General features: G+C 34.8%; 1 protein-coding gene across 1 annotated transcript in view; it reads left to right on the forward strand.

Moving 5' to 3' along the window:
- LOC105532703 (zinc finger protein 141-like) overlaps positions 1 to 8,562 on the forward strand; it is a 50,493-nt gene that overhangs the window by 34,850 nt on the left and 7,081 nt on the right. The window lies entirely within an intron of this gene.

Consider the following 8,562-nt stretch of genomic DNA (forward strand, 5'->3'; position numbering starts at 1 on the left):
TCCATTTCTGTGAAAAAAGTCATTGGTATTTTGATAGAGATTGCATTGATTTGATAGAGATTGAACTTTCGTAATATTTAATTTTATGAGCAATACTTTCAATTTTTCTTGCCTTTTTTCAGTTTTTAATGATTTATAAATTTCAGTGTAGAGTGTTCACCTTTTAAATTACATTTGTTATTAGACAGCTTTATTTTTTATTGTGAATGCAGAAGCATTTGGCAAAACTGAACATGTCTTTGTGATTTAAGAAACTCAAATTAGGTATAGATCGTATACCTATACACAATAAAGACTATATATGACAGACTAATGGCCGAAATTATACTGAACAGGAAAGAGTAGAAAACCTGTTGTCTGAGACCTGGAACATGAGAAGGATGTTTTTATTTAATGTTGTTATTGTGTATGAAAGCACTCAGCTGTGTACACTGTCTACTTTAAGAGTCTCTGTGTTTATCTGTCTGCATACTCTTTCCCTATTGTTTGTAAGTTGTATACTTGTTTTATTTGTGTATACCATGGTGATTTTACCCTGCCTAGGTGAGTAGTCATTGAAATTCTCCTAATTTTACCCTGTATTTGTTTGTAAATCTGTATTTTTGTGTGTGTGTGAGAAACACTTTTGTGATTTGAAGATAATTTCCAAAAGTGTCATACCTCTCTTAGATATTATTTTTCATTGTTTTCAAAAATGCATAAACTTTACAATCATATATTTGTTAAATATTCGGCTTAGTCATATTAACATTGTTATGCATTCTATCTTTAGAATATGTTTATCTTGCAAAGCTAACACTCAATACACGTTAAACAACTACCTACTTTTTCTATTTTCTGGCCCTTTACAAACACGATTCTGTTGTTTTAAAGTCAAACTGCTTTAGATATCTGATGTAAGTTGATTTATACAGTTTCTCTTTGTGACTTATTTTATATTAATGTCATCAAGATTTATCTTTACTTGTTTGATTTTTGCTTTTTATAAACAGTAATATTTCATAATTTTAATATTTCTAATTTATCAGTTTGGTGAGAGAAATCTGTGTTGCATTTATTTGCTTTCAGTAACAATGCTGCAATAATTATGAATGTCTAAATTATTCTTCATGTGACTGTGTGTGTTTATAGTTTTGCTAGATTTTATTTTATTGATCCAGCTGTTCAGCTTTATACCCATCCCAAATTGTTTTAATTCTTTAGCTTTTTATGTGTTTTGAAATCAGGAACTGTGAAGCCTCTGAGATTGCTTCTGTTTTTGACAATTGTTGGGTACTTCACTGTTTCTTAATTTCGTATAATATGAGGGTTGCTGTTTCTGTTACTACAATAATTTAATTACAAATTTGACAGGGATTGCATTTAATCTGTAGATTACATTGAGCAGTCTAGACATCTTTATTATTTCAATCTTTAGTTTGTGTTGTTTAATTTCTATAAGTATGTACATTTTTTTTTTTGGGGGGGGGCAGGGATACAGAGTCTTGCTCTGTTGCCCAGGCTGGAGTGCAGTGGCGCACTCTCAGCTTACTACAAGCTCCACCTCCTGGGTTCACGCCATCCTCCTCCCTCAGCCTGTCCAGTAGCTGGGACTACAGTTGCCTGCCACCATGCCTGGCTAATTTTTTGTAGTTTTAGTGTAGACAGGGTTTATAGTTTTCTTTCTTTTATTAATTTCTACTCTCATTCCAGTTTGGTCATTAAAAGTAATCTGTAAAATTTCAATTTTAAAAACTTCTGTTAAGACTTTTTTTGTGTTCTAATATGTCGTTTATCCTGGAGAATATTGTATGAGCTATTGAGGAAGGTGTGTATTCTCTTGTTGTTGAGCAATGTTCTCTACAATTCTGTTAGACATAATTGTTTAATACTGCTTTCAAGTCTCCTGTTGTGAATATTTTATCTTGTTTCATTATTCTTTACAGAAATTGAGGTATTTAAATATCCTAGTAAAATTATATTGCTTTTTTTGCCTTGCTTTAGTTCTGTCAGTATTGGCTTTGTATATTTGGAACTCAATGTGGGACACACATAAACACACAGACACATTAACATATGTATACACACATTTGTCATGAGTTCCCAGTAAAGGAACTTTATTATTGTTTAATGTCCTTCTTTATTTTATGAAATAGGACAGTTTTGACTTAAGATGTACTTTGTGTTGTATAATTTGGACCTCTTATTTGGTTATTTGCATGACATGTCTTCTTTCATTTTGCCCTTTTCAGTCTTTTTTAATCATTACATCTCAAGTGACTCCTGTAGAAAAGCAAGCTGGATCATGTTAAGTTTTGCAATCAATCCCTTTATTTGGTGAATGTATTTTGAATGGAAACCTTTACTTCGTAAGTTTTATTGTTTTGCTGGATTATTTCATTTTTGCCCCTTATTTTCTTTTTCTGTCATCTTATATTTTGGTGTATCTATAGAGATACGTTTTTCTGGTATCTTGGGAAGTACATAAAGTTTCTTAAAATAATATATTTTTATTTTGTCTTATTTTTTTGAGATGGAGCCTTCTTCAGTGGCCCAGGCTGGAGTGCAGTGGCGCAATCTGGGCTCACTGCAAGCTCTGCTTTCCGGGTTCTCGCCATTCTCCTGCCTCAGCATCTCGAGTAGCTGGGACTACAGGCGCCCGCCACCATGCCCGGCTAAAGTTTTTTGTATTTTTAGTAGAGAGGGGGTTTCACCATGTTAGCCAGGATGGTCTCGATCTCCTGACCTCGTGATCCACCCTCCTTGACCTCCCAGAGTGCTGGGATTACAGAATTGAGCCACCGTGCCCGGCAAAATAATATATTTAAAACTGGTAAAAACCTGAGTTGCATTTGAAAATTCTTCCTTGGCTGGGCGCTCACACGTGTAATCCCAGCACTTTGAGAGGCTGAGGCAGGCAGTTCACGAAAAGAGATCGAGACCATCCTGGTCAACATGTTGAAACCCCATCTTCACCAGAAATACAAAAATTAGCTGCCTGTGGTGCCCCGCGCCTGTAGTCCCAGCTACTTGGGAGGCTAAGGCAGGAGAATTGCTTGAACCTAGGAGGTGGAAGTTGCAGTGAGCCAAGATTGCACGGCTGCACTCCAGCCTGGCAACAGAGTGAGGCTCTGTCTCAAAAAAAAAAAAAAAAAAAAAAAAAAAGGGCTGGGAGCGGTCGCTCATGCCTGTAATCCCAGCACTTTGGGAGGCCGAGGCAGGCACATCATGAGGTTAGGAGTTTGAGACCAGCCTGGCCAGCATGGTGAAACCCCGTCTCTATTAAAAATACAAAAAATTAGAAGGGCATGGTGGTATGTACCTGTAGTCCTAGGAGGGTGAGGCAGGAGAATCACCTGAACTGGGCAGACAGAGGTTGCCATGAGCCAAGATCATGCCACTGCACTCCGGTCTGGGTGACAGAGTGAGACAGGAAGAAAAGAAAACTTCCTCATTACATCTGTCCTCAAGTTCGTTACTGATGTCAGTAATCATTTTTTATGTTGTATATTATTACTGGATAATGATCAACACTTTATGATCATTTTTATGCTTTTAACTTTAAAATTTTAGAGAATAATTAAAATGTTTTCTGCACTATTATGATAGTAGTACAGAATTTTGTGTATGTGCATATCTTTTTCAGAAAGTTACGTATTTTCATATGATTATGTTTGGTTTTCTTGTATTATGTTATTTTCACTGGAAGACGCTTTCTTCAGTATTTTTTTGGTAAGACAGGTGTTGTGCTAATATACTTTCTCAGCGTTTGCTTATCTTGAAAGGTCTTTACTTTTTCTTCAGTTTTGGGACAGTTTTGCTGGTTATATTATTCCCATGTACAATTTTTTATTTTTTTCTCCAGCACCTTAGTTATATTGCAATTCCTTCTGGTGTGAAATACTTTTGTTGACAGATTCACTGGTAATCTTATAAGACCACACTTATAAATGACACATCACTTTTATTTTGCAGTTCCTGAGATGCCCTTCTTGTGTTTGATTTTTGAAACTTTGCTTATATATGCGCCTTGCCATAAATCTGTGTGTGTGTATCCTAGTTGAAGTTTGTTGAGCTGCTTCATTTATTGCATCCTTTTTTTAACTTTTGAAAATTTCTGAGTCATTTCGTATTTGTCACCTCCATGATTTTTTTTGTTTTTAATGTTTTCACTGATGTTCTAATTTTTCTGATTACATTTAGTTGTATGTGTTTTCAGTTAACTGATTCAGCATTATTCAGATTACATTTTAAAAATTTGTACATCTTTGTTTTTTATGGTTCTCTGAAAAATTTAAAATTATTTTGTATACATTGTAATATTTGCTTGTTATTTGAGCATTAACAAAAAGCTGTTTGTCACAACGTTTATTATGTTCGTTTGTCATGACGTAGTCTGAAGCCAATTATCTTTGATAGAGATGGGAACTTGTCATACATGTTGGAAGCATGTCTCTTGTCTGGAATTTCGTGTTTATTTTTTAGTTAAAAGGGTTACTTCATGTTTCCTCTTAAAAGTCTCTAATTGGCCAGGCGTGGTGGCTCACGCCTGTAATCCCAGCACTTTGGGAGGCTAAGGCAGGCAGATCATGAGGTCAGGAGATCAAGACCAGCCTGGCTAACACAGTGAAACCCCATCTCTACTAAAAACACAAAAATTAGCCAGGCGTGGTGGCAGGCGTGGTCCATGGCTGTAATCCCAGCTACTTGGGAGGCTGAGACAGGATACTCGCTTGAACCCAGGAGGTGGAGGTTGTGTGAGCCAAGATCATGCCATTGCACTCCAGCCTGGGTAAGAAGAGTGAAACTCAAAAAAAAAAAACAACAAAAAAAAAACCAGAGAGTTTCTAATGGAACGTAATTTGTAGATGCACTAAATGTGAAGAAATATTTAGGCTAAAATTAAGACTGTACATCAGAGGATTTACAATAGAAAGAACTAAGGAACTAATACTTCAGACTTTAAAATAAATCAGAGTATTAAGTATAACAGAAGTTGAACCTGTTAGAAAATTTCTTTGCATATAAGTTAAAAGTAGGTTTTTGAAGAGATTATATTCAAAGTATATTTTTTCACTTAAAAGTATAAATTTTTTGAAAAGCAAATAATTGAACTCTGAAATTATGTTATTTCAACATTCTCATTTATGTGAAAGCATGTGATGAACTGTCGCTGCATTGGAGATATGGGAAATTCCTTTGCATTAGGTGGGCATTATTCATGAACTTACATGAAAGAGAAGAAAAATGAAAGAAGCGTGAGGAAAATCTTAGCAGAGAAGCTTTTAGTTGTTGACTTATTGAGTGATGCATGAAGTAGGTGTTCAGAGTAATACTTTGCATTATAGTGAGAGAAAATCTGAATTTTAGTAGTAAATTGTTTTACCAAATGTACATTTATGTTATAAATGTAATAAAATGCAGTAAATTTTGAAGATCATGTGTGAACTTAATTTTTTAAACAAAATTGTTATTGTGTTAAAATTTTTGTGCGTTGAATGAAGCGTTTTATTATGCCACCAACTTTCACCTATCCCACCTTACTCAAGGGTGTACCTTAAAGATGGTAACAATGTACTATCTGGTAATATAGTTGAATGACATCTCTAGTCTCTCTTTCCAGTGGCTTTCAGCAGCAAATAAATTGAAGAATATTGTTGTTTCCATGTTACATTTTTATTCTTACTGAAGTTTAAAAGTTTTTGTGGGTACATAGTAGATGTATATATTCATGGTATATATGGGTTATTTTGATACAGGCATACAATATGTCATAATCACATCAGAGTAAATGAGTTATTCATCACCTCAAGCATTTGTCCTTCGTATTACACACAATCCAATTACACCATTTAATTATTTTTAAATGTAAGTTATTTTTTACTAAGGGTCATTTTATGATTGTAATAAATCATACATTCCTGAGTCTTGAATGGTTTTCAGAAATGTTTCATATTTATCTTTGAACATGTGGCATGTCCTGCAAACACAGCCTTTTAATTTTAATTTGCATGGAGTTAAATATATAAATGTTGTGCTCTAAAGATAAACCTTGGGTGTAAGGAAATTATGGAGCAAGCAATTGTGTTTGCATGAGAGTTTGTACCTATTTTCCAAAGAAAATAGCAATATTGGAACAAAGAAGGTTCTGTTAATACTGTGGATAGGTAATTTACTAGAAATCTACAAACCTAAAACATTTTGAAATCACACCTATGTTTTTTTATTTAATTACTGCACAATCTAATGGATCATTGTTGAGAATTGCCCCATGCCAACCAATTCTGTGTTTATGTGGTCCTCATGCTAGAGCTATAATTTTGTTTCTCATTTTTTTGTTTTCACTTCATAAAGTATTTGAGCTTGTCAGAAATTAATCGTTTTTATAAAATTTAGTGCACAAAAATTTTTAGATGAAATTTCACAATGTATTAAGTAATCTTTAATTAGAACATTTCATTAATTGGATAACCTTATATAAGCTGTTTTCTTTAGTTATTCCTTTCACTTTTTATAATTGATATTTTTAAGTTTATTGGGCCAATTTGTTCAGACAAGTAGTGGGAAAACAAGTATTGGGGATGTTTTGATAAATAATTGTAGTGAACAATCACAAAGTGCTGGGTGTGTAATAGATGCTCCATAACTGGCCACAAATATTGCTGGAGTCAGTTCGTAGCTCCAAGTAAAAGATTGAAAATATCTATGGTGAAGAAATGGCACTAATTGTGCATGTGGAGAGGACATCCGTTCCTAGGCTGCAAAACTGACTCATTCTGAATTTAAAGAGGATTTCTGTTTTTATTTTCTAATTATCTTTAGTTTTGTGATGTCTTCAAGTGTTTATCCCCAGCTGTGGATGCCTCAGAGGTCTTCATGTGTTTATCCCCAGCTCTGTATGCCTCCTCAGAGGTCTTCTTTTCCTTTGTGTTATGAGTAGTTTCCTCACTGTTCTCTTCATGCCATGTAATTTCACATAGACTTTCAAGGTTCAGATGAGAAGTTTATAATTTTTAATGTAAATTATTGTTTTTAACTGGGTTGAGATTATTTATAACTTATCAATGCAACATTCAGATCACTTAATTGAGATAAGAGTAATTCAGTGTCCACAGGTAAGAGGATTAAGTCAGCATTGTTTCTCTGTATTGGTAAAGGAAAAATTGTATGAGATTCTAACAAAATGTGTGTTAAACATAAGTTAGAATAGGTTTATAAGTGGGTTGCATATTGTAAGCACCATATGAAGAAACTCATCAGAATTTTGAAATCTCTTAAAATATATCTTAGAAATTATTTTTTGTGTGTTTTTTTTGTTTTTTTTATTGGAGACAGAATCTTGCTCTGTCACCTAGACTCTAACCTGCAGTGGCACGATCTAAGCTCACTGCAACCTCTGCCTCACGGGTTCACGACATTCACCCGCCTAAGCCTCCCAAGTAGCCGGGACTACAGGCACCCACCACCACGCCCGGCTAATTTTTTGTATTTTTAGTGGAGACAGGGTTTCACTGTATTAACCAGGATGGTCTCAATCTCCCGACCTCATGGTCTGCCCACCTCAACCTCCCAAAGTGCTGGGATTACAGGCGTGAGCCACCGCACCCGGCCCTCTTAAAATTTTTAAGAGACTTAATGCTAGGTGAAGAATTTTACATATAATTTTCTATGACATAGCAAAACTTTTTTATGCTGAACCTTCTGAGTGTAAGAAAGTGTTGGAAAAATAGAATGATCTGTGTAGATTCAAGATTCAAAATCTGCAATGATCTTTTTTGTTGAGATTCATGTTATCACCTTGAATTTGTTATGATTTTTTGTTTTAGTGGATGCAGTTCATGGGGTATAGTTTTCATTTTTAGTCACTTTATCCAAGTCCTTTGTTACCTTCTCTGGAAAATCAGATTATGGCAGCTATTGAATTCAAATGTTCATTAATCACATTAATGTAATTCAGCATATAAATAATAAATACTAACCATAACCCTGTATAGGTGTTAATTTTCACAGGAAACTCAATGCATAGGTATTATTATTATCCTTATTTTACAGAGGAAGGAACAGAGACGCAGAGAAAAATGACTTGCTCACAACAGAAGAGCCAGTAGTAAAACAGGCAACTTTGACTTCAGAGATAACACTCAACTACTACAGTAAACACTCTCTTCAAACAGAAAATACACATTATCTTCAACACCCATTCTTAATAAAAAATTAACAAACATTGGGCCGGGCATGGTGGCTTACGCCTGTAATCTCAGCACTTTGGGAGGCAAAGGCGGGGGGATCACGAGGTCAGGATATCAAGACCATCCTGGCTAACACAGGAAACTCTGTCTCTACTAAAAATACAAAAAAGTCATCTGGGTGCCTGTAGTCCCAGCTACTCGGCACGCTGAGGCAGAAGAATGTCGTGAACCCTGAAGGCAGTAAGCTGAGATTGCACCATGCACTCTAGCCTGGGCGACAGAGCAAGACTGTGTCTCAAAAAAAAAAAAAAAAAAAAAAATACATGTCTATGTATGTGTAAATGTGCACATTATAATACAGAAAAGAAAAATACTTCAATTTAAACCATATAAA

This window comes from Mandrillus leucophaeus, unplaced genomic scaffold (genome assembly GCF_000951045.1).
Source record: "Mandrillus leucophaeus isolate KB7577 unplaced genomic scaffold, Mleu.le_1.0 Scaffold98, whole genome shotgun sequence".
NCBI classification, from domain to species: domain Eukaryota; kingdom Metazoa; phylum Chordata; class Mammalia; order Primates; family Cercopithecidae; genus Mandrillus; species Mandrillus leucophaeus.